Source organism: Haliotis asinina, chromosome 3 (assembly GCF_037392515.1).
Source record: "Haliotis asinina isolate JCU_RB_2024 chromosome 3, JCU_Hal_asi_v2, whole genome shotgun sequence".
NCBI classification, from domain to species: Eukaryota; Metazoa; Mollusca; class Gastropoda; order Lepetellida; family Haliotidae; genus Haliotis; species Haliotis asinina.
The window spans coordinates 8,644,267-8,669,917 of NC_090282.1; the positions used below are offsets into that span (position 1 = coordinate 8,644,267).

Here is a 25,651-nt window from a genome sequence, read left to right on the forward strand (position 1 = left end):
GAGAATGACGACCTGACATTAATGAATACATGTATATCAAGTGTGTTAGAGACTTGTTTAAACTGATATATCGTATTGTAGCATGTATTTGCGTCAACTACAAACATCTGTAAAATCCAAAAGAGCGAAATATCAAGTACTGATGTTTACAAAAAGCAAGTGCGTCCCTGGGTGGGCTTGAACCACCAACCTTTCGGTTAACAGCCGAACGCGCTAACCGATTGCGCCACAGAGACGGAACTGACGAGATGGGGCTCACTTTAAGATGTGACTGATGTGGTGGAAGTTATGTGCCCTTGCCGAGGGAAACGTCTGGTGGTGTGTTTCAACAACTGTTGTGTAAGGGGTGGGATAGTCTTGCGCAATGACACATTGGCTTACCTGATGTATTTATTGGAAGATGTGGACACTGGGATGTACATGAAGATAAATCTAGGACTTTAGATGCATGTATTTTACTTCTGACTGTACGCATGACATATGTATACTTCTTGATGTGAACTCACTTTCTTGTGAGATGAATTAATTGTTCCAAAGCCAGGAATTTATTCCTATGACGTAATATGCATGCCTTTTACTTTTGACTTTGCACGTGACTAATATATACTTCTTGAAATTGAACTCAATTTCTTGTCAGATGGTAAAAGAATTTGTTCCAATGCCGGGAATCGAACCCGGGCCGCCTGGGTGAAAGCCAGGAATCCTAACCACTAGACCACATTGGAAGCTGATATTTTACAGGCAATGTTGAAGGACTGAATGCTGGCTGTATTCCTGCCGTCTTTGTGCACAGAGTTCTTGTGCATGAGAATGACGACCTGACATTAATGAATACATGTATATCAAGTGTGTTAGAGACTTGTTTAAACTGATATATCGTATTGTAGCATGTATTTGCGTCAACTACAAACATCTGTAAAATCCAAAAGAGCGAAATATCAAGTACTGATGTTTACAAAAAGCAAGTGCGTCCCTGGGTGGGCTTGAACCACCAACCTTTCGGTTAACAGCCGAACGCGCTAACCGATTGCGCCACAGAGACGGAACTGACGAGATGGGGCTCACTTTAAGATGTGACTGATGTGGTGGAAGTTATGTGCCCTTGCCGAGGGAAACGTCTGGTGGTGTGTTTCAACAACTGTTGTGTAAGGGGTGGGATAGTCTTGCGCAATGACACATTGGCTTACCTGATGTATTTATTGGAAGATGTGGACACTGGGATGTACATGAAGATAAATCTAGGACTTTAGATGCATGTATTTTACTTCTGACTGTACGCATGACATATGTATACTTCTTGATGTGAACTCACTTTCTTGTGAGATGAATTAATTGTTCCAAAGCCAGGAATTTATTCCTATGACGTAATATGCATGCCTTTTACTTTTGACTTTGCACGTGACTAATATATACTTCTTGAAATTGAACTCAATTTCTTGTCAGATGGTAAAAGAATTTGTTCCAATGCCGGGAATCGAACCCGGGCCGCCTGGGTGAAAGCCAGGAATCCTAACCACTAGACCACATTGGAAGCTGATATTTTACAGGCAATGTTGAAGGACTGAATGCTGGCTGTATTCCTGCCGTCTTTGTGCACAGAGTTCTTGTGCATGAGAATGACGACCTGACATTAATGAATACATGTATATCAAGTGTGTTAGAGACTTGTTTAAACTGATATATCGTATTGTAGCATGTATTTGCGTCAACTACAAACATCTGTAAAATCCAAAAGAGCGAAATATCAAGTACTGATGTTTACAAAAAGCAAGTGCGTCCCTGGGTGGGCTTGAACCACCAACCTTTCGGTTAACAGCCGAACGCGCTAACCGATTGCGCCACAGAGACGGAACTGACGAGATGGGGCTCACTTTAAGATGTGACTGATGTGGTGGAAGCTATGTGCCCTTGCTCTCGTGGTGTGTTTCAACAACTGTTGTGTAAGGGGTGGGATAGTCTTGCACAATGACACATTGGCTTACCTGATGTATGTATTGGAAGATGTGGACACTGGGATGTACATGAAGATAAATCTAGGACTTTAGATGCATGTATTTTACTTCTGACTGTACGCATGACATATGTATACTTCTTGATGTGAACTCACTTTCTTGTGAGATGAATTAATTGTTCCAAAGCCAGGAATTTATTCCTATGACGTAATATGCATGCCTTTTACTTTTGACTTTGCACGTGACTAATATATACTTCTTGAAATTGAACTCAATTTCTTGTCAGATGGTAAAAGAATTTGTTCCAGTGCCGGGAATCGAACCCGGGCCGCCTGGGTGAAAGCCAGGAATCCTAACCACTAGACCACATTGGAAGCTGATATTTTACAGGCAATGTTGAAGGACTGAATGCTGGCTGTATTCCTGCCGTCTTTGTGCACAGAGTTCTTGTGCATGAGAATGACGACCTGACATTAATGAATACATGTATATCAAGTGTGTTAGAGACTTGTTTAAACTGATATATCGTATTGTAGCATGTATTTGCGTCAACTACAAACATCTGTAAAATCCAAAAGAGCGAAATATCAAGTACTGATGTTTACAAAAAGCAAGTGCGTCCCTGGGTGGGCTTGAACCACCAACCTTTCGGTTAACAGCCGAACGCGCTAACCGATTGCGCCACAGAGACGGAACTGACGAGATGGGGCTCACTTTAAGATGTGACTGATGTGGTGGAAGCTATGTGCCCTTGCCGAGGGAAACGTCTGGTGGTGTGTTTCAACAACTGTTGTGTAAGGGGTGGGATAGTCTTGCGCAATGACACATTGGCTTACCTGATGTATTTATTGGAAGATGTGGACACTGGGATGTACATGAAGATAAATCTAGGACTTTAGATGCATGTATTTTACTTCTGACTGTACGCATGACATATGTATACTTCTTGATGTGAACTCACTTTCTTGTGAGATGAATTAATTGTTCCAAAGCCAGGAATTTATTCCTATGACGTAATATGCATGCCTTTTACTTTTGACTTTGCACGTGACTAATATATACTTCTTGAAATTGAACTCAATTTCTTGTCAGATGGTAAAAGAATTTGTTCCAATGCCGGGAATCGAACCCGGGCCGCCTGGGTGAAAGCCAGGAATCCTAACCACTAGACCACATTGGAAGCTGATATTTTACAGGCAATGTTGAAGGACTGAATGCTGGCTGTATTCCTGCCGTCTTTGTGCACAGAGTTCTTGTGCATGAGAATGACGACCTGACATTAATGAATACATGTATATCAAGTGTGTTAGAGACTTGTTTAAACTGATATATCGTATTGTAGCATGTATTTGCGTCAACTACAAACATCTGTAAAATCCAAAAGAGCGAAATATCAAGTACTGATGTTTACAAAAAGCAAGTGCGTCCCTGGGTGGGCTTGAACCACCAACCTTTCGGTTAACAGCCGAACGCGCTAACCGATTACGCCACAGAGACGGAACTGACGAGATGGGGCTCACTTTAAGATGTGACTGATGTGGTGGAAGCTATGTGCCCTTGCTCTCGTGGTGTGTTTCAACAACTGTTGTGTAAGGGGTGGGATAGTCTTGCACAATGACACATTGGCTTACCTGATGTATGTATTGGAAGATGTGGACACTGGGATGTACATGAAGATAAATCTAGGACTTTAGATGCATGTATTTTACTTCTGACTGTACGCATGACATATGTATACTTCTTGATGTGAACTCACTTTCTTGTGAGATGAATTAATTGTTCCAAAGCCAGGAATTTATTCCTATGACGTAATATGCATGCCTTTTACTTTTGACTTTGCACGTGACTAATATATACTTCTTGAAATTGAACTCAATTTCTTGTCAGATGGTAAAAGAATTTGTTCCAATGCCGGGAATCGAACCCGGGCCGCCTGGGTGAAAGCCAGGAATCCTAACCACTAGACCACATTGGAAGCTGATATTTTACAGGCAATGTTGAAGGACTGAATGCTGGCTGTATTCCTGCCGTCTTTGTGCACAGAGTTCTTGTGCATGAGAATGACGACCTGACATTAATGAATACATGTATATCAAGTGTGTTAGAGACTTGTTTAAACTGATATATCGTATTGTAGCATGTATTTGCGTCAACTACAAACATCTGTAAAATCCAAAAGAGCGAAATATCAAGTACTGATGTTTACAAAAAGCAAGGGCGTCCCTGGGTGGGCTTGAACCACCAACCTTTCGGTTAACAGCCGAACGCGCTAACCGATTGCGCCACAGAGACGGAACTGACGAGATGGGGCTCACTTTAAGATGTGACTGATGTGGTGGAAGCTATGTGCCCTTGCTCTCGTGGTGTGTTTCAACAACTGTTGTGTAAGGGGTGGGATAGTCTTGCACAATGACACATTGGCTTACCTGATGTATGTATTGGAAGATGTGGACACTGGGATGTACATGAAGATAAATCTAGGACTTTAGATGCATGTATTTTACTTCTGACTGTACGCATGACATATGTATACTTCTTGATGTGAACTCACTTTCTTGTGAGATGAATTAATTGTTCCAAAGCCAGGAATTTATTCCTATGACGTAATATGCATGCCTTTTACTTTTGACTTTGCACGTGACTAATATATACTTCTTGAAATTGAACTCAATTTCTTGTCAGATGGTAAAAGAATTTGTTCCAATGCCGGGAATCGAACCCGGGCCGCCTGGGTGAAAGCCAGGAATCCTAACCACTAGACCACATTGGAAGCTGATATTTTACAGGCAATGTTGAAGGACTGAATGCTGGCTGTATTCCTGCCGTCTTTGTGCACAGAGTTCTTGTGCATGAGAATGACGACCTGACATTAATGAATACATGTATATCAAGTGTGTTAGAGACTTGTTTAAACTGATATATCGTATTGTAGCATGTATTTGCGTCAACTACAAACATCTGTAAAATCCAAAAGAGCGAAATATCAAGTACTGATGTTTACAAAAAGCAAGGGCGTCCCTGGGTGGGCTTGAACCACCAACCTTTCGGTTAACAGCCGAACGCGCTAACCGATTGCGCCACAGAGACGGAACTGACGAGATGGGGCTCACTTTAAGATGTGACTGATGTGGTGGAAGCTATGTGCCCTTGCTCTCGTGGTGTGTTTCAACAACTGTTGTGTAAGGGGTGGGATAGTCTTGCACAATGACACATTGGCTTACCTGATGTATGTATTGGAAGATGTGGACACTGGGATGTACATGAAGATAAATCTAGGACTTTAGATGCATGTATTTTACTTCTGACTGTACGCATGACATATGTATACTTCTTGATGTGAACTCACTTTCTTGTGAGATGAATTAATTGTTCCAAAGCCAGGAATTTATTCCTATGACGTAATATGCATGCCTTTTACTTTTGACTTTGCACGTGACTAATATATACTTCTTGAAATTGAACTCAATTTCTTGTCAGATGGTAAAAGAATTTGTTCCAATGCCGGGAATCGAACCCGGGCCGCCTGGGTGAAAGCCAGGAATCCTAACCACTAGACCACATTGGAAGCTGATATTTTACAGGCAATGTTGAAGGACTGAATGCTGGCTGTATTCCTGCCGTCTTTGTGCACAGAGTTCTTGTGCATGAGAATGACGACCTGACATTAATGAATACATGTATATCAAGTGTGTTAGAGACTTGTTTAAACTGATATATCGTATTGTAGCATGTATTTGCGTCAACTACAAACATCTGTAAAATCCAAAAGAGCGAAATATCAAGTACTGATGTTTACAAAAAGCAAGGGCGTCCCTGGGTGGGCTTGAACCACCAACCTTTCGGTTAACAGCCGAACGCGCTAACCGATTGCGCCACAGAGACGGAACTGACGAGATGGGGCTCACTTTAAGATGTGACTGATGTGGTGGAAGCTATGTGCCCTTGCCGAGGGAAACGTCTGGTGGTGTGTTTCAACAACTGTTGTGTAAGGGGTGGGATAGTCTTGCGCAATGACACATTGGCTTACCTGATGTATTTATTGGAAGATGTGGACACTGGGATGTACATGAAGATAAATCTAGGACTTTAGATGCATGTATTTTACTTCTGACTGTACGCATGACATATGTATACTTCTTGATGTGAACTCACTTTCTTGTGAGATGAATTAATTGTTCCAAAGCCAGGAATTTATTCCTATGAAGGAATATGCATGCCTTTTACTTTTGACTTTGCACGTGACTAATATATACTTCTTGAAATTGAACTCAATTTCTTGTCAGATGGTAAAAGAATTTGTTCCAATGCCGGGAATCGAACCCGGGCCGCCTGGGTGAAAGCCAGGAATCCTAACCACTAGACCACATTGGAAGCTGATATTTTACAGGCAATGTTGAAGGACTGAATGCTGGCTGTATTCCTGCCGTCTTTGTGCACAGAGTTCTTGTGCATGAGAATGACGACCTGACATTAATGAATACATGTATATCAAGTGTGTTAGAGACTTGTTTAAACTGATATATCGTATTGTAGCATGTATTTGCGTCAACTACAAACATCTGTAAAATCCAAAAGAGCGAAATATCAAGTACTGATGTTTACAAAAAGCAAGGGCGTCCCTGGGTGGGCTTGAACCACCAACCTTTCGGTTAACAGCCGAACGCGCTAACCGATTGCGCCACAGAGACGGAACTGACGAGATGGGGCTCACTTTAAGATGTGACTGATGTGGTGGAAGCTATGTGCCCTTGCTCTCGTGGTGTGTTTCAACAACTGTTGTGTAAGGGGTGGGATAGTCTTGCACAATGACACATTGGCTTACCTGATGTATGTATTGGAAGATGTGGACACTGGGATGTACATGAAGATAAATCTAGGACTTTAGATGCATGTATTTTACTTCTGACTGTACGCATGACATATGTATACTTCTTGATGTGAACTCACTTTCTTGTGAGATGAATTAATTGTTCCAAAGCCAGGAATTTATTCCTATGAAGGAATATGCATGCCTTTTACTTTTGACTTTGCACGTGACTAATATATACTTCTTGAAATTGAACTCAATTTCTTGTCAGATGGTAAAAGAATTTGTTCCAATGCCGGGAATCGAACCCGGGCCGCCTGGGTGAAAGCCAGGAATCCTAACCACTAGACCACATTGGAAGCTGATATTTTACAGGCAATGTTGAAGGACTGAATGCTGGCTGTATTCCTGCCGTCTTTGTGCACAGAGTTCTTGTGCATGAGAATGACGACCTGACATTAATGAATACATGTATATCAAGTGTGTTAGAGACTTGTTTAAACTGATATATCGTATTGTAGCATGTATTTGCGTCAACTACAAACATCTGTAAAATCCAAAAGAGCGAAATATCAAGTACTGATGTTTACAAAAAGCAAGGGCGTCCCTGGGTGGGCTTGAACCACCAACCTTTCGGTTAACAGCCGAACGCGCTAACCGATTGCGCCACAGAGACGGAACTGACGAGATGGGGCTCACTTTAAGATGTGACTGATGTGGTGGAAGCTATGTGCCCTTGCCGAGGGAAACGTCTGGTGGTGTGTTTCAACAACTGTTGTGTAAGGGGTGGGATAGTCTTGCGCAATGACACATTGGCTTACCTGATGTATTTATTGGAAGATGTGGACACTGGGATGTACATGAAGATAAATCTAGGACTTTAGATGCATGTATTTTACTTCTGACTGTACGCATGACATATGTATACTTCTTGATGTGAACTCACTTTCTTGTGAGATGAATTAATTGTTCCAAAGCCAGGAATTTATTCCTATGAAGTAATATGCATGCCTTTTACTTTTGACTTTGCACGTGACTAATATATACTTCTTGAAATTGAACTCAATTTCTTGTCAGATGGTAAAAGAATTTGTTCCAGTGCCGGGAATCGAACCCGGGCCGCCTGGGTGAAAGCCAGGAATCCTAACCACTAGACCACATTGGAAGCTGATATTTTACAGGCAATGTTGAAGGACTGAATGCTGGCTGTATTCCTGCCGTCTTTGTGCACAGAGTTCTTGTGCATGAGAATGACGACCTGACATTAATGAATACATGTATATCAAGTGTGTTAGAGACTTGTTTAAACTGATATATCGTATTGTAGCATGTATTTGCGTCAACTACAAACATCTGTAAAATCCAAAAGAGCGAAATATCAAGTACTGATGTTTACAAAAAGCAAGTGCGTCCCTGGGTGGGCTTGAACCACCAACCTTTCGGTTAACAGCCGAACGCGCTAACCGATTGCGCCACAGAGACGGAACTGACGAGATGGGGCTCACTTTAAGATGTGACTGATGTGGTGGAAGTTATGTGCCCTTGCCGAGGGAAACGTCTGGTGGTGTGTTTCAACAACTGTTGTGTAAGGGGTGGGATAGTCTTGCGCAATGACACATTGGCTTACCTGATGTATTTATTGGAAGATGTGGACACTGGGATGTACATGAAGATAAATCTAGGACTTTAGATGCATGTATTTTACTTCTGACTGTACGCATGACATATGTATACTTCTTGATGTGAACTCACTTTCTTGTGAGATGAATTAATTGTTCCAAAGCCAGGAATTTATTCCTATGACGTAATATGCATGCCTTTTACTTTTGACTTTGCACGTGACTAATATATACTTCTTGAAATTGAACTCAATTTCTTGTCAGATGGTAAAAGAATTTGTTCCAATGCCGGGAATCGAACCCGGGCCGCCTGGGTGAAAGCCAGGAATCCTAACCACTAGACCACATTGGAAGCTGATATTTTACAGGCAATGTTGAAGGACTGAATGCTGGCTGTATTCCTGCCGTCTTTGTGCACAGAGTTCTTGTGCATGAGAATGACGACCTGACATTAATGAATACATGTATATCAAGTGTGTTAGAGACTTGTTTAAACTGATATATCGTATTGTAGCATGTATTTGCGTCAACTACAAACATCTGTAAAATCCAAAAGAGCGAAATATCAAGTACTGATGTTTACAAAAAGCAAGTGCGTCCCTGGGTGGGCTTGAACCACCAACCTTTCGGTTAACAGCCGAACGCGCTAACCGATTGCGCCACAGAGACGGAACTGACGAGATGGGGCTCACTTTAAGATGTGACTGATGTGGTGGAAGCTATGTGCCCTTGCTCTCGTGGTGTGTTTCAACAACTGTTGTGTAAGGGGTGGGATAGTCTTGCACAATGACACATTGGCTTACCTGATGTATGTATTGGAAGATGTGGACACTGGGATGTACATGAAGATAAATCTAGGACTTTAGATGCATGTATTTTACTTCTGACTGTACGCATGACATATGTATACTTCTTGATGTGAACTCACTTTCTTGTGAGATGAATTAATTGTTCCAAAGCCAGGAATTTATTCCTATGACGTAATATGCATGCCTTTTACTTTTGACTTTGCACGTGACTAATATATACTTCTTGAAATTGAACTCAATTTCTTGTCAGATGGTAAAAGAATTTGTTCCAATGCCGGGAATCGAACCCGGGCCGCCTGGGTGAAAGCCAGGAATCCTAACCACTAGACCACATTGGAAGCTGATATTTTACAGGCAATGTTGAAGGACTGAATGCTGGCTGTATTCCTGCCGTCTTTGTGCACAGAGTTCTTGTGCATGAGAATGACGACCTGACATTAATGAATACATGTATATCAAGTGTGTTAGAGACTTGTTTAAACTGATATATCGTATTGTAGCATGTATTTGCGTCAACTACAAACATCTGTAAAATCCAAAAGAGCGAAATATCAAGTACTGATGTTTACAAAAAGCAAGGGCGTCCCTGGGTGGGCTTGAACCACCAACCTTTCGGTTAACAGCCGAACGCGCTAACCGATTGCGCCACAGAGACGGAACTGACGAGATGGGGCTCACTTTAAGATGTGACTGATGTGGTGGAAGCTATGTGCCCTTGCTCTCGTGGTGTGTTTCAACAACTGTTGTGTAAGGGGTGGGATAGTCTTGCACAATGACACATTGGCTTACCTGATGTATGTATTGGAAGATGTGGACACTGGGATGTACATGAAGATAAATCTAGGACTTTAGATGCATGTATTTTACTTCTGACTGTACGCATGACATATGTATACTTCTTGATGTGAACTCACTTTCTTGTGAGATGAATTAATTGTTCCAAAGCCAGGAATTTATTCCTATGACGTAATATGCATGCCTTTTACTTTTGACTTTGCACGTGACTAATATATACTTCTTGAAATTGAAGTCAATTTCTTGTCAGATGGTAAAAGAATTTGTTCCAATGCCGGGAATCGAACCCGGGCCGCCTGGGTGAAAGCCAGGAATCCTAACCACTAGACCACATTGGAAGCTGATATTTTACAGGCAATGTTGAAGGACTGAATGCTGGCTGTATTCCTGCCGTCTTTGTGCACAGAGTTCTTGTGCATGAGAATGACGACCTGACATTAATGAATACATGTATATCAAGTGTGTTAGAGACTTGTTTAAACTGATATATCGTATTGTAGCATGTATTTGCGTCAACTACAAACATCTGTAAAATCCAAAAGAGCGAAATATCAAGTACTGATGTTTACAAAAAGCAAGGGCGTCCCTGGGTGGGCTTGAACCACCAACCTTTCGGTTAACAGCCGAACGCGCTAACCGATTGCGCCACAGAGACGGAACTGACGAGATGGGGCTCACTTTAAGATGTGACTGATGTGGTGGAAGCTATGTGCCCTTGCTCTCGTGGTGTGTTTCAACAACTGTTGTGTAAGGGGTGGGATAGTCTTGCACAATGACACATTGGCTTACCTGATGTATGTATTGGAAGATGTGGACACTGGGATGTACATGAAGATAAATCTAGGACTTTAGATGCATGTATTTTACTTCTGACTGTACGCATGACATATGTATACTTCTTGATGTGAACTCACTTTCTTGTGAGATGAATTAATTGTTCCAAAGCCAGGAATTTATTCCTATGACGTAATATGCATGCCTTTTACTTTTGACTTTGCACGTGACTAATATATACTTCTTGAAATTGAACTCAATTTCTTGTCAGATGGTAAAAGAATTTGTTCCAATGCCGGGAATCGAACCCGGGCCGCCTGGGTGAAAGCCAGGAATCCTAACCACTAGACCACATTGGAAGCTGATATTTTACAGGCAATGTTGAAGGACTGAATGCTGGCTGTATTCCTGCCGTCTTTGTGCACAGAGTTCTTGTGCATGAGAATGACGACCTGACATTAATGAATACATGTATATCAAGTGTGTTAGAGACTTGTTTAAACTGATATATCGTATTGTAGCATGTATTTGCGTCAACTACAAACATCTGTAAAATCCAAAAGAGCGAAATATCAAGTACTGATGTTTACAAAAAGCAAGGGCGTCCCTGGGTGGGCTTGAACCACCAACCTTTCGGTTAACAGCCGAACGCGCTAACCGATTGCGCCACAGAGACGGAACTGACGAGATGGGGCTCACTTTAAGATGTGACTGATGTGGTGGAAGCTATGTGCCCTTGCCGAGGGAAACGTCTGGTGGTGTGTTTCAACAACTGTTGTGTAAGGGGTGGGATAGTCTTGCGCAATGACACATTGGCTTACCTGATGTATTTATTGGAAGATGTGGACACTGGGATGTACATGAAGATAAATCTAGGACTTTAGATGCATGTATTTTACTTCTGACTGTACGCATGACATATGTATACTTCTTGATGTGAACTCACTTTCTTGTGAGATGAATTAATTGTTCCAAAGCCAGGAATTTATTCCTATGACGTAATATGCATGCCTTTTACTTTTGACTTTGCACGTGACTAATATATACTTCTTGAAATTGAACTCAATTTCTTGTCAGATGGTAAAAGAATTTGTTCCAATGCCGGGAATCGAACCCGGGCCGCCTGGGTGAAAGCCAGGAATCCTAACCACTAGACCACATTGGAAGCTGATATTTTACAGGCAATGTTGAAGGACTGAATGCTGGCTGTATTCCTGCCGTCTTTGTGCACAGAGTTCTTGTGCATGAGAATGACGACCTGACATTAATGAATACATGTATATCAAGTGTGTTAGAGACTTGTTTAAACTGATATATCGTATTGTAGCATGTATTTGCGTCAACTACAAACATCTGTAAAATCCAAAAGAGCGAAATATCAAGTACTGATGTTTACAAAAAGCAAGGGCGTCCCTGGGTGGGCTTGAACCACCAACCTTTCGGTTAACAGCCGAACGCGCTAACCGATTGCGCCACAGAGACGGAACTGACGAGATGGGACTCACTTTAAGATGTGACTGATGTGGTGGAAGCTATGTGCCCTTGCTCTCGTGGTGTGTTTCAACAACTGTTGTGTAAGGGGTGGGATAGTCTTGCACAATGACACATTGGCTTACCTGATGTATGTATTGGAAGATGTGGACACTGGGATGTACATGAAGATAAATCTAGGACTTTAGATGCATGTATTTTACTTCTGACTGTACGCATGACATATGTATACTTCTTGATGTGAACTCACTTTCTTGTGAGATGAATTAATTGTTCCAAAGCCAGGAATTTATTCCTATGACGTAATATGCATGCCTTTTACTTTTGACTTTGCACGTGACTAATATATACTTCTTGAAATTGAAGTCAATTTCTTGTCAGATGGTAAAAGAATTTGTTCCAATGCCGGGAATCGAACCCGGGCCGCCTGGGTGAAAGCCAGGAATCCTAACCACTAGACCACATTGGAAGCTGATATTTTACAGGCAATGTTGAAGGACTGAATGCTGGCTGTATTCCTGCCGTCTTTGTGCACAGAGTTCTTGTGCATGAGAATGACGACCTGACATTAATGAATACATGTATATCAAGTGTGTTAGAGACTTGTTTAAACTGATATATCGTATTGTAGCATGTATTTGCGTCAACTACAAACATCTGTAAAATCCAAAAGAGCGAAATATCAAGTACTGATGTTTACAAAAAGCAAGTGCGTCCCTGGGTGGGCTTGAACCACCAACCTTTCGGTTAACAGCCGAACGCGCTAACCGATTGCGCCACAGAGACGGAACTGACGAGATGGGGCTCACTTTAAGATGTGACTGATGTGGTGGAAGTTATGTGCCCTTGCCGAGGGAAACGTCTGGTGGTGTGTTTCAACAACTGTTGTGTAAGGGGTGGGATAGTCTTGCGCAATGACACATTGGCTTACCTGATGTATTTATTGGAAGATGTGGACACTGGGATGTACATGAAGATAAATCTAGAACTTTAGATGCATGTATTTTACTTCTGACTGTACGCATGACATATGTATACTTCTTGATGTGAACTCACTTTCTTGTGAGATGAATTAATTGTTCCAAAGCCAGGAATTTATTCCTATGACGTAATATGCATGCCTTTTACTTTTGACTTTGCACGTGACTAATATATACTTCTTGAAATTGAACTCAATTTCTTGTCAGATGGTAAAAGAATTTGTTCCAGTGCCGGGAATCGAACCCGGGCCGCCTGGGTGAAAGCCAGGAATCCTAACCACTAGACCACATTGGAAGCTGATATTTTACAGGCAATGTTGAAGGACTGAATGCTGGCTGTATTCCTGCCGTCTTTGTGCACAGAGTTCTTGTGCATGAGAATGACGACCTGACATTAATGAATACATGTATATCAAGTGTGTTAGAGACTTGTTTAAACTGATATATCGTATTGTAGCATGTATTTGCGTCAACTACAAACATCTGTAAAATCCAAAAGAGCGAAATATCAAGTACTGATGTTTACAAAAAGCAAGGGCGTCCCTGGGTGGGCTTGAACCACCAACCTTTCGGTTAACAGCCGAACGCGCTAACCGATTGCGCCACAGAGACGGAACTGACGAGATGGGGCTCACTTTAAGATGTGACTGATGTGGTGGAAGCTATGTGTCCTTGCTCTCGTGGTGTGTTTCAACAACTGTTCTGTAAGGGGTGGGATAGTCTTGCACAATGACACATTGGCTTACCTGATGTATGTATTGGAAGATGTGGACACTGGGATGTACATGAAGATAAATCTAGGACTTTAGATGCATGTATTTTACTTCTGACTGTACGCATGACATATGTATACTTCTTGATGTGAACTCACTTTCTTGTGAGATGAATTAATTGTTCCAAAGCCAGGAATTTATTCCTATGACGTAATATGCATGCCTTTTACTTTTGACTTTGCACGTGACTAATATATACTTCTTGAAATTGAACTCAATTTCTTGTCAGATGGTAAAAGAATTTGTTCCAATGCCGGGAATCGAACCCGGGCCGCCTGGGTGAAAGCCAGGAATCCTAACCACTAGACCACATTGGAAGCTGATATTTTACAGGCAATGTTGAAGGACTGAATGCTGGCTGTATTCCTGCCGTCTTTGTGCACAGAGTTCTTGTGCATGAGAATGACGACCTGACATTAATGAATACATGTATATCAAGTGTGTTAGAGACTTGTTTAAACTGATATATCGTATTGTAGCATGTATTTGCGTCAACTACAAACATCTGTAAAATCCAAAAGAGCGAAATATCAAGTACTGATGTTTACAAAAAGCAAGTGCGTCCCTGGGTGGGCTTGAACCACCAACCTTTCGGTTAACAGCCGAACGCGCTAACCGATTGCGCCACAGAGACGGAACTGACGAGATGGGGCTCACTTTAAGATGTGACTGATGTGGTGGAAGTTATGTGCCCTTGCCGAGGGAAACGTCTGGTGGTGTGTTTCAACAACTGTTGTGTAAGGGGTGGGATAGTCTTGCGCAATGACACATTGGCTTACCTGATGTATTTATTGGAAGATGTGGACACTGGGATGTACATGAAGATAAATCTAGAACTTTAGATGCATGTATTTTACTTCTGACTGTACGCATGACATATGTATACTTCTTGATGTGAACTCACTTTCTTGTGAGATGAATTAATTGTTCCAAAGCCAGGAATTTATTCCTATGACGTAATATGCATGCCTTTTACTTTTGACTTTGCACGTGACTAATATATACTTCTTGAAATTGAACTCAATTTCTTGTCAGATGGTAAAAGAATTTGTTCCAGTGCCGGGAATCGAACCCGGGCCGCCTGGGTGAAAGCCAGGAATCCTAACCACTAGACCACATTGGAAGCTGATATTTTACAGGCAATGTTGAAGGACTGAATGCTGGCTGTATTCCTGCCGTCTTTGTGCACAGAGTTCTTGTGCATGAGAATGACGACCTGACATTAATGAATACATGTATATCAAGTGTGTTAGAGACTTGTTTAAACTGATATATCGTATTGTAGCATGTATTTGCGTCAACTACAAACATCTGTAAAATCCAAAAGAGCGAAATATCAAGTACTGATGTTTACAAAAAGCAAGTGCGTCCCTGGGTGGGCTTGAACCACCAACCTTTCGGTTAACAGCCGAACGCGCTAACCGATTGCGCCACAGAGACGGAACTGACGAGATGGGGCTCACTTTAAGATGTGACTGATGTGGTGGAAGTTATGTGCCCTTGCCGAGGGAAACGTCTGGTGGTGTGTTTCAACAACTGTTGTGTAAGGGGTGGGATAGTCTTGCGCAATGACACATTGGCTTACCTGATGTATTTATTGGAAGATGTGGACACTGGGATGTACATGAAGATAAATCTAGGACTTTAGATGCATGTATTTTACTTCTGACTGTACGCATGACATATGTATACTTCTTGATGTGAACTCACTTTCTTGTGAGATGAATTAATTGTTCCAAAGCCAGGAATTTATTCCTATGACGTAATATGCATGCCTTTTACTTTTGACTTTGCACGTGACTAATATATACTTCTTGAAATTGAACTCAATTTCTTGTCAGATGGTAAAAGAATTTGTTCCAGTGCCGGGAATCGAACCCGGGCCGCCTGGGTGAAAGCCAGGAATCCTAACCACTAGACCACATTGGAAGCTGATATTTTACAGGCAATGTTGAAGGACTGAATGCTGGCTGTATTCCTGCCGTCTTTGTGCACAGAGTTCTTGTGCATGAGAATGACGACCTGACATTAATGAATACATGTATATCAAGTGTGTTAGAGACTTGTTTAAACTGATATATCGTATTGTAGCATGTATTTGCGTCAACTACAAACATCTGTAAAATCCAAAAGAGCGAAATATCAAGTACTGATGTTTACAAAAAGCAAGTGCGTCCCTGGGTGGGCTTGAACCACCAACCTTCGGTTAACAGCCGAACGCGCTAACCGATTGCGCCACAGAGACGGAACTGACGAGATGGGGCTCACTTTAAGATGTGACTGATGTGGTGGAAGTTATGTGCCCTTGCCGAGGGAAACGTCTGGTGGTGTGTTTCAACAACTGTTGTGTAAGCGGTGGGATAGTCTTGCGCAATGACACATTGGCTTACCTGATGTATTTATTGGAAGATGTGGACACTGGGATGTACATGAAGATAAATCTAGGACTTTAGATGCATGTATTTTACTTCTGACTGTACGCATGACATATGTATACTTCTTGATGTGAACTCACTTTCTTGTGAGATGAATTAATTGTTCCAAAGCCAGGAATTTGTTCCTATGACGTAAACTGCATGCCTTTTACTTTTGACTTTGCACGTGACTAATATATACTTCTTGAAATTGAACTCAATTTCTTGTCAGATGGTAAAAGAATTTGTTCCAGTGCCGGGAATCGAACCCGGGCCGCCTGGGTGAAAGCCAGGAATCCTAACCACTAGACCACATTGGAAGCTGATATTTTACAGGCAATGTTGAAGGACTGAATGCTGGCTGTATTCCTGCCGTCTTTGTGCACAGAGTTCTTGTGCATGAGAATGACGACCTGACATTAATGAATACATGTATATCAAGTGTGTTAGAGACTTGTTTAAACTGATATATCGTATTGTAGCATGTATTTGCGTCAACTACAAACATCTGTAAAATCCAAAAGAGCGAAATATCAAGTACTGATGTTTACAAAAAGCAAGTGCGTCCCTGGGTGGGCTTGAACCACCAACCTTTCGGTTAACAGCCGAACGCGCTAACCGATTGCGCCACAGAGACGGAACTGACGAGATGGGGCTCACTTTAAGATGTGACTGATGTGGTGGAAGTTATGTGCCCTTGCCGAGGGAAACGTCTGGTGGTGTGTTTCAACAACTGTTGTGTAAGGGGTGGGATAGTCTTGCGCAATGACACATTGGCTTACCTGATGTATTTATTGGAAGATGTGGACACTGGGATGTACATGAAGATAAATCTAGAACTTTAGATGCATGTATTTTACTTCTGACTGTACGCATGACATATGTATACTTCTTGATGTGAACTCACTTTCTTGTGAGATGAATTAATTGTTCCAAAGCCAGGAATTTGTTCCTATGACGTAATATGCATGCCTTTTACTTTTGACTTTGCACGTGACTAATATATACTTCTTGAAATTGAACTCAATTTCTTGTCAGATGGTAAAAGAATTTGTTCCAGTGCCGGGAATCGAACCCGGGCCGCCTGGGTGAAAGCCAGGAATCCTAACCACTAGACCACATTGGAAGCTGATATTTTACAGGCAATGTTGAAGGACTGAATGCTGGCTGTATTCCTGCCGTCTTTGTGCACAGAGTTCTTGTGCATGAGAATGACGACCTGACATTAATGAATACATGTATATCAAGTGTGTTAGAGACTTGTTTAAACTGATATATCGTATTGTAGCATGTATTTGCGTCAACTACAAACATCTGTAAAATCCAAAAGAGCGAAATATCAAGTACTGATGTTTACAAAAAGCAAGGGCGTCCCTGGGTGGGCTTGAACCACCAACCTTTCGGTTAACAGCCGAACGCGCTAACCGATTGCGCCACAGAGACGGAACTGACGAGATGGGGCTCACTTTAAGATGTGACTGATGTGGTGGAAGCTATGTGCCCTTGCTCTCGTGGTGTGTTTCAACAACTGTTGTGTAAGGGGTGGGATAGTCTTGCACAATGACACATTGGCTTACCTGATGTATGTATTGGAAGATGTGGACACTGGGATGTACATGAAGATAAATCTAGGACTTTAGATGCATGTATTTTACTTCTGACTGTACGCATGACATATGTATACTTCTTGATGTGAACTCACTTTCTTGTGAGATGAATTAATTGTTCCAAAGCCAGGAATTTATTCCTATGACGTAATATGCATGCCTTTTACTTTTGACTTTGCACGTGACTAATATATACTTCTTGAAATTGAAGTCAATTTCTTGTCAGATGGTAAAAGAATTTGTTCCAATGCCGGGAATGGAACCCGGGCCGCCTGGGTGAAAGCCAGGAATCCTAACCACTAGACCGCATTGGAAGCTGATATTTTACAGGCAATGTTGAAGGACTGAATGCTGGCTGTATTCCTGCCGTCTTTGTGCACAGAGTTCTTGTGCATGAGAATGACGACCTGACATTAATGAATACATGTATATCAAGTGTGTTAGAGACTTGTTTAAACTGATATATCGTATTGTAGCATGTATTTGCGTCAACTACAAACATCTGTAAAATCCAAAAGAGCGAAATATCAAGTACTGATGTTTACAAAAAGCAAGGGCGTCCCTGGGTGGGCTTGAACCACCAACCTTTCGGTTAACAGCCGAACGCGCTAACCGATTGCGCCACAGAGACGGAACTGACGAGATGGGGCTCACTTTAAGATGTGACTGATGTGGTGGAAGCTATGTGCCCTTGCTCTCGTGGTGTGTTTCAACAACTGTTGTGTAAGGGGTGGGATAGTCTTGCACAATGACACATTGGCTTACCTGATGTATGTATTGGAAGATGTGGACACTGGGATGTACATGAAGATAAATCTAGGACTTTAGATGCATGTATTTTACTTCTGACTGTACGCATGACATATGTATACTTCTTGATGTGAACTCACTTTCTTGTGAGATGAATGAATTGTTCCAAAGCCAGGAATTTATTCCTATGACGTAATATGCATGCCTTTTACTTTTGACTTTGCACGTGACTAATATATACTTCTTGAAATTGAAGTCAATTTCTTGTCAGATGGTAAAAGAATTTGTTCCAATGCCGGGAATCGAACCCGGGCCGCCTGGGTGAAAGCCAGGAATCCTAACCACTAGACCACATTGGAAGCTGATATTTTACAGGCAATGTTGAAGGACTGAATGCTGGCTGTATTCCTGCCGTCTTTGTGCACAGAGTTCTTGTGCATGAGAATGACGACCTGACATTAATGAATACATGTATATCAAGTGTGTTAGAGACTTGTTTAAACTGATATATCGTATTGTAGCATGTATTTGCGTCAACTACAAACATCTGTAAAATCCAAAAGAGCGAAATATCAAGTACTGATGTTTACAAAAAGCAAGTGCGTCCCTGGGTGGGCTTGAACCACCAACCTTTCGGTTAACAGCCGAACGCGCTAACCGATTGCGCCACAGAGACGGAACTGACGAGATGGGGCTCACTTTAAGATGTGACTGATGTGGTGGAAGTTATGTGCCCTTGCCGAGGGAAACGTCTGGTGGTGTGTTTCAACAACTGTTGTGTAAGGGGTGGGATAGTCTTGCGCAATGACACATTGGCTTACCTGATGTATTTATTGGAAGATGTGGACACTGGGATGTACATGAAGATAAATCTAGAACTTTAGATGCATGTATTTTACTTCTGACTGTACGCATGACATATGTATACTTCTTGATGTGAACTCACTTTCTTGTGAGATGAATTAATTGTTCCAAAGCCAGGAATTTATTCCTATGACGTAATATGCATGCCTTTTACTTTTGACTTTGCACGTGACTAATATATACTTCTTGAAATTGAACTCAATTTCTTGTCAGATGGTAAAAGAATTTGTTCCAGTGCCGGGAATCGAACCCGGGCCGCCTGGGTGAAAGCCAGGAATCCTAACCACTAGACCACATTGGAAGCTGATATTTTACAGGCAATGTTGAAGGACTGAATGCTGGCTGTATTCCTGCCGTCTTTGTGCACAGAGTTCTTGTGCATGAGAATGACGACCTGACATTAATGAATACATGTATATCAAGTGTGTTAGAGACTTGTTTAAACTGATATATCGTATTGTAGCATGTATTTGCGTCAACTACAAACATCTGTAAAATCCAAAAGAGCGAAATATCAAGTACTGATGTTTACAAAAAGCAAGTGCGTCCCTGGGTGGGCTTGAACCACCAACCTTTCGGTTAACAGCCGAACGCGCTAACCGATTGCGCCACAGAGACGGAACTGACGAGATGGGGCTCACTTTAAGATGTGACTGATGTGGTGGAAGTTATGTGCCCTTGCCGAGGGAAACGTCTGGTGGTGTGTTTCAACAACTGTTGTGTAAGGGGTGGGATAGTCTTGCGCAATGACACATTGGCTTACCTGATGTATTTATTGGAAGATGTGGACACTGGGATGTACATGAAGATAAATCTAGGACTTTAGATGCATGTATTTTACTTCTGACTGTACGCATGACATATGTATACTTCTTGATGTGAACTCACTTTCTTGTGAGATGAATTAATTGTTCCAAAGCCAGGAATTTGCTCCTATGACGTAATATGCATGCCTTTTACTTTTGACTTTGCACGTGACTAATATATACTTCTTGAAATTGAACTCAATTTCTTGTCAGATGGTAAAAGAATGTGTTCCAGTGCCGGGAATCGAACCCGGGCCGCCTGGGTGAAAGCCAGGAATCCTAACCACTAGACCACATTGGAAGCTGATATTTTACAGGCAATGTTGAAGGACTGAATGCTGGCTGTATTCCTGCCGTCTTTGTGCACAGAGTTCTTGTGCATGAGAATGACGACCTGACATTAATGAATACATGTATATCAAGTGTGTTAGAGACTTGTTTAAACTGATATATCGTATTGTAGCATGTATTTGCGTCAACTACAAACATCTGTAAAATCCAAAAGAGCGAAATATCAAGTACTGATGTTTACAAAAAGCAAGTGCGTCCCTGGGTGGGCTTGAACCACCAACCTTTCGGTTAACAGCCGAACGCGCTAACCGATTGCGCCACAGAGACGGAACTGACGAGATGGGGCTCACTTTAAGATGTGACTGATGTGGTGGAAGTTATGTGCCCTTGCCGAGGGAAACGTCTGGTGGTGTGTTTCAACAACTGTTGTGTAAGGGGTGGGATAGTCTTGCGCAATGACACATTGGCTTACCTGATGTATTTATTGGAAGATGTGGACACTGGGATGTACATGAAGATAAATCTAGGACTTTAGATGCATGTATTTTACTTCTGACTGTACGCATGACATATGTATACTTCTTGATGTGAACTCACTTTCTTGTGAGATGAATTAATTGTTCCAAAGCCAGGAATTTATTCCTATGACGTAAACTGCATGCCTTTTACTTTTGACTTTGCACGTGACTAATATATACTTCTTGAAATTGAACTCAATTTCTTGTCAGATGGTAAAAGAATTTGTTCCAATGCCGGGAATCGAACCCGGGCCGCCTGGGTGAAAGCCAGGAATCCTAACCACTAGACCACATTGGAAGCTGATATTTTACAGGCAATGTTGAAGGACTGAATGCTGGCTGTATTCCTGCCGTCTTTGTGCACAGAGTTCTTGTGCATGAGAATGACGACCTGACATTAATGAATACATGTATATCAAGTGTGTTAGAGACTTGTTTAAACTGATATATCGTATTGTAGCATGTATTTGCGTCAACTACAAACATCTGTAAAATCCAAAAGAGCGAAATATCAAGTACTGATGTTTACAAAAAGCAAGTGCGTCCCTGGGTGGGCTTGAACCACCAACCTTTCGGTTAACAGCCGAACGCGCTAACCGATTGCACCACAGAGACGGAACTGACGAGATGGGGCTCACTTTAAGATGTGACTGATGTGGTGGAAGCTATGTGCCCTTGCTCTCGTGGTGTGTTTCAACAACTGTTGTGTAAGGGGTGGGATAGTCTTGCACAATGACACATTGGCTTACCTGATGTATGTATTGGAAGATGTGGACACTGGGATGTACATGAAGATAAATCTAGGACTTTAGATGCATGTATTTTACTTCTGACTGTACGCATGACATATGTATACTTCTTGATGTGAACTCACTTTCTTGTGAGATGAATTAATTGTTCCAAAGCCAGGAATTTATTCCTATGACGTAATATGCATGCCTTTTACTTTTGACTTTGCACGTGACTAATATATACTTCTTGAAATTGAAGTCAATTTCTTGTCAGATGGTAAAAGAATTTGTTCCAATGCCGGGAATCGAACCCGGGCCGCCTGGGTGAAAGCCAGGAATCCTAACCACTAGACCACATTGGAAGCTGATATTTTACAGGCAATGTTGAAGGACTGAATGCTGGCTGTATTCCTGCCGTCTTTGTGCACAGAGTTCTTGTGCATGAGAATGACGACCTGACATTAATGAATACATGTATATCAAGTGTGTTAGAGACTTGTTTAAACTGATATATCGTATTGTAGCATGTATTTGCGTCAACTACAAACATCTGTAAAATCCAAAAGAGCGAAATATCAAGTACTGATGTTTACAAAAAGCAAGGGCGTCCCTGGGTGGGCTTGAACCACCAACCTTTCTGTTAACAGCCGAACGCGCTAATCGATTGCGCCACAGAGACGGAACTGACGAGATGGGGCTCACTTTAAGATGTGACTGATGTGGTGGAAGCTATGTGCCCTTGCTCTCGTGGTGTGTTTCAACAACTGTTGTGTAAGGGGTGGGATAGTCTTGCACAATGACACATTGGCTTACCTGATGTATGTATTGGAAGATGTGGACACTGGGATGTACATGAAGATAAATCTAGGACTTTAGATGCATGTATTTTACTTCTGACTGTACGCATGACATATGTATACTTCTTGATGTGAACTCACTTTCTTGTGAGATGAATTAATTGTTCCAAAGCCAGGAATTTATTCCTATGACGTAATATGCATGCCTTTTACTTTTGACTTTGCACGTGACTAATATATACTTCTTGAAATTGAAGTCAATTTCTTGTCAGATGGTAAAAGAATTTGTTCCAATGCCGGGAATCGAACCCGGGCCGCCTGGGTGAAAGCCAGGAATCCTAACCACTAGACCACATTGGAAGCTGATATTTTACAGGCAATGTTGAAGGACTGAATGCTGGCTGTATTCCTGCCGTCTTTGTGCACAGAGTTCTTGTGCATGAGAATGACGACCTGACATTAATGAATACATGTATATCAAGTGTGTTAGAGACTTGTTTAAACTGATATATCGTATTGTAGCATGTATTTGCGTCAACTACAAACATCTGTAAAATCCAAAAGAGCGAAATATCAAGTACTGATGTTTACAAAAAGCAAGGGCGTCCCTGGGTGGGCTTGAACCACCAACCTTTCTGTTAACAGCCGAACGCGCTAATCGATTGCGCCACAGAGACGGAACTGACGAGATGGGGCTCACTTTAAGATGTGACTGATGTGGTGGAAGCTATGTGCCCTTGCTCTCGTGGTGTGTTTCAACAACTGTTGTGTAAGGGGTGGGATAGTCTTGCACAATGACACATTGGCTTACCTGATGTATGTATTGGAAGATGTGGACACTGGGATGTACATGAAGATAAATCTAGGACTTTAGATGCATGTATTTTACTTCTGACTGTACGCATGACATATGTATACTTCTTGATGTGAACTCACTTTCTTGTGAGATGAATTAATTGTTCCAAAGCCAGGAATTTATTCCTATGACGTAATATGCATGCCTTTTACTTTTGACTTTGCACGTGACTAATATATACTTCTTGAAATTGATGTCAATTTCTTGTCAGATGGTAAAAGAATTTGTTCCAATGCCGGGAATCGAACCCGGGCCGCCTGGGTGAAAGCCAGGAATCCTAACCACTAGACCACATTGGAAGCTGATATTTTACAGGCAATGTTGAAGGACTGAATGCTGGCTGTATTCCTGCCGTCTTTGTGCACAGAGTTCTTGTGCATGAGAATGACGACCTGACATTAATGAATACATGTATATCAAGTGTGTTAGAGACTTGTTTAAACTGATATATCGTATTGTAGCATGTATTTGCGTCAACTACAAACATCTGTAAAATCCAAAAGAGCGAAATATCAAGTACTGATGTTTACAAAAAGCAAGGGCGTCCCTGGGTGGGCTTGAACCACCAACCTTTCTGTTAACAGCCGAACGCGCTAATCGATTGCGCCACAGAGACGGAACTGACGAGATGGGGCTCACTTTAAGATGTGACTGATGTGGTGGAAGCTATGTGCCCTTGCTCTCGTGGTGTGTTTCAACAACTGTTGTGTAAGGGGTGGGATAGTCTTGCACAATGACACATTGGCTTACCTGATGTATGTATTGGAAGATGTGGACACTGGGATGTACATGAAGATAAATCTAGGACTTTAGATGCATGTATTTTACTTCTGACTGTACGCATGACATATGTATACTTCTTGATGTGAACTCACTTTCTTGTGAGATGAATTAATTGTTCCAAAGCCAGGAATTTATTCCTATGACGTAATATGCATGCCTTTTACTTTTGACTTTGCACGTGACTAATATATACTTCTTGAAATTGAACTCAATTTCTTGTCAGATGGTAAAAGAATTTGTTCCAATGCCGGGAATCGAACCCGGGCCGCCTGGGTGAAAGCCAGGAATCCTAACCACTAGACCACATTGGAAGCTGATATTTTACAGGCAATGTTGAAGGACTGAATGCTGGCTGTATTCCTGCCGTCTTTGTGCACAGAGTTCTTGTGCATGAGAATGACGACCTGACATTAATGAATACATGTATATCAAGTGTGTTAGAGACTTGTTTAAACTGATATATCGTATTGTAGCATGTATTTGCGTCAACTACAAACATCTGTAAAATCCAAAAGAGCGAAATATCAAGTACTGATGTTTACAAAAAGCAAGGGCGTCCCTGGGTGGGCTTGAACCACCAACCTTTCGGTTAACAGCCGAACGCGCTAACCGATTGCGCCACAGAGACGGAACTGACGAGATGGGGCTCACTTTAAGATGTGACTGATGTGGTGGAAGCTATGTGCCTTGCTCTCGTGGTGTGTTTCAACAACTGTTGTGTAAGGGGTGGGATAGTCTTGCACAATGACACATTGGCTTACCTGATGTATGTATTGGAAGATGTGGACACTGGGATGTACATGAAGATAAATCTAGGACTTTAGATGCATGTATTTTACTTCTGACTGTACGCATGACATATGTATACTTCTTGATGTGAACTCACTTTCTTGTGAGATGAATTAATTGTTCCAAAGCCAGGAATTTATTCCTATGACGTAATATGCATGCCTTTTACTTTTGACTTTGCACGTGACTAATATATACTTCTTGAAATTGAACTCAATTTCTTGTCAGATGGTAAAAGAATTTGTTCCAATGCCGGGAATGGAACCCGGGCCGCCTGGGTGAAAGCCAGGAATCCTAACCACTAGACCACATTGGAAGCTGATATTTTACAGGCAATGTTGAAGGACTGAATGCTGGCTGTATTCCTGCCGTCTTTGTGCACAGAGTTCTTGTGCATGAGAATGACGACCTGACCTTAATGAATACATGTATATCAAGTGTGTTA

At 41.8% G+C, this 25,651-nt stretch overlaps 21 non-coding genes across 21 annotated transcripts; all 21 read right to left on the reverse strand.

The window, feature by feature from the left end:
* Positions 1-653: 653 nt before the first annotated feature.
* Trnae-uuc (transfer RNA glutamic acid (anticodon UUC)) lies at positions 654-725 on the reverse strand. Its single transcript has one exon. It is a non-coding gene; the product is annotated as a tRNA-Glu (tRNA).
* Positions 726-1,459: 734 nt separating this feature from the next.
* Trnae-uuc (transfer RNA glutamic acid (anticodon UUC)) lies at positions 1,460-1,531 on the reverse strand. The gene has a single exon. It is a non-coding gene; the product is annotated as a tRNA-Glu (tRNA).
* Positions 1,532-3,060: 1,529 nt separating this feature from the next.
* Positions 3,061-3,132, reverse strand: Trnae-uuc (transfer RNA glutamic acid (anticodon UUC)). The gene has a single exon. It is a non-coding gene; the product is annotated as a tRNA-Glu (tRNA).
* A 723-nt stretch (positions 3,133-3,855) lies between these two features.
* On the reverse strand, positions 3,856-3,927 carry Trnae-uuc (transfer RNA glutamic acid (anticodon UUC)). Its single transcript has one exon. It is a non-coding gene; the product is annotated as a tRNA-Glu (tRNA).
* A 723-nt stretch (positions 3,928-4,650) lies between these two features.
* Trnae-uuc (transfer RNA glutamic acid (anticodon UUC)) lies at positions 4,651-4,722 on the reverse strand. The gene has a single exon. It is a non-coding gene; the product is annotated as a tRNA-Glu (tRNA).
* Positions 4,723-5,445: 723 nt separating this feature from the next.
* Positions 5,446-5,517, reverse strand: Trnae-uuc (transfer RNA glutamic acid (anticodon UUC)). The gene has a single exon. It is a non-coding gene; the product is annotated as a tRNA-Glu (tRNA).
* Positions 5,518-6,251: 734 nt separating this feature from the next.
* Positions 6,252-6,323, reverse strand: Trnae-uuc (transfer RNA glutamic acid (anticodon UUC)). Its single transcript has one exon. It is a non-coding gene; the product is annotated as a tRNA-Glu (tRNA).
* Positions 6,324-7,046: 723 nt separating this feature from the next.
* Positions 7,047-7,118, reverse strand: Trnae-uuc (transfer RNA glutamic acid (anticodon UUC)). The gene has a single exon. It is a non-coding gene; the product is annotated as a tRNA-Glu (tRNA).
* Positions 7,119-8,658: 1,540 nt separating this feature from the next.
* Trnae-uuc (transfer RNA glutamic acid (anticodon UUC)) lies at positions 8,659-8,730 on the reverse strand. The gene has a single exon. It is a non-coding gene; the product is annotated as a tRNA-Glu (tRNA).
* A 723-nt stretch (positions 8,731-9,453) lies between these two features.
* Positions 9,454-9,525, reverse strand: Trnae-uuc (transfer RNA glutamic acid (anticodon UUC)). Its single transcript has one exon. It is a non-coding gene; the product is annotated as a tRNA-Glu (tRNA).
* A 723-nt stretch (positions 9,526-10,248) lies between these two features.
* Trnae-uuc (transfer RNA glutamic acid (anticodon UUC)) lies at positions 10,249-10,320 on the reverse strand. Its single transcript has one exon. It is a non-coding gene; the product is annotated as a tRNA-Glu (tRNA).
* Positions 10,321-11,043: 723 nt separating this feature from the next.
* Positions 11,044-11,115, reverse strand: Trnae-uuc (transfer RNA glutamic acid (anticodon UUC)). The gene has a single exon. It is a non-coding gene; the product is annotated as a tRNA-Glu (tRNA).
* A 734-nt stretch (positions 11,116-11,849) lies between these two features.
* On the reverse strand, positions 11,850-11,921 carry Trnae-uuc (transfer RNA glutamic acid (anticodon UUC)). Its single transcript has one exon. It is a non-coding gene; the product is annotated as a tRNA-Glu (tRNA).
* Positions 11,922-12,644: 723 nt separating this feature from the next.
* Positions 12,645-12,716, reverse strand: Trnae-uuc (transfer RNA glutamic acid (anticodon UUC)). Its single transcript has one exon. It is a non-coding gene; the product is annotated as a tRNA-Glu (tRNA).
* Positions 12,717-14,245: 1,529 nt separating this feature from the next.
* On the reverse strand, positions 14,246-14,317 carry Trnae-uuc (transfer RNA glutamic acid (anticodon UUC)). The gene has a single exon. It is a non-coding gene; the product is annotated as a tRNA-Glu (tRNA).
* A 4,741-nt stretch (positions 14,318-19,058) lies between these two features.
* Trnae-uuc (transfer RNA glutamic acid (anticodon UUC)) lies at positions 19,059-19,130 on the reverse strand. The gene has a single exon. It is a non-coding gene; the product is annotated as a tRNA-Glu (tRNA).
* A 2,346-nt stretch (positions 19,131-21,476) lies between these two features.
* Positions 21,477-21,548, reverse strand: Trnae-uuc (transfer RNA glutamic acid (anticodon UUC)). The gene has a single exon. It is a non-coding gene; the product is annotated as a tRNA-Glu (tRNA).
* A 723-nt stretch (positions 21,549-22,271) lies between these two features.
* On the reverse strand, positions 22,272-22,343 carry Trnae-uuc (transfer RNA glutamic acid (anticodon UUC)). Its single transcript has one exon. It is a non-coding gene; the product is annotated as a tRNA-Glu (tRNA).
* A 723-nt stretch (positions 22,344-23,066) lies between these two features.
* Positions 23,067-23,138, reverse strand: Trnae-uuc (transfer RNA glutamic acid (anticodon UUC)). The gene has a single exon. It is a non-coding gene; the product is annotated as a tRNA-Glu (tRNA).
* A 723-nt stretch (positions 23,139-23,861) lies between these two features.
* On the reverse strand, positions 23,862-23,933 carry Trnae-uuc (transfer RNA glutamic acid (anticodon UUC)). Its single transcript has one exon. It is a non-coding gene; the product is annotated as a tRNA-Glu (tRNA).
* Positions 23,934-24,656: 723 nt separating this feature from the next.
* On the reverse strand, positions 24,657-24,728 carry Trnae-uuc (transfer RNA glutamic acid (anticodon UUC)). Its single transcript has one exon. It is a non-coding gene; the product is annotated as a tRNA-Glu (tRNA).
* Between the last annotated feature and the right edge of the window lie 923 nt (positions 24,729-25,651).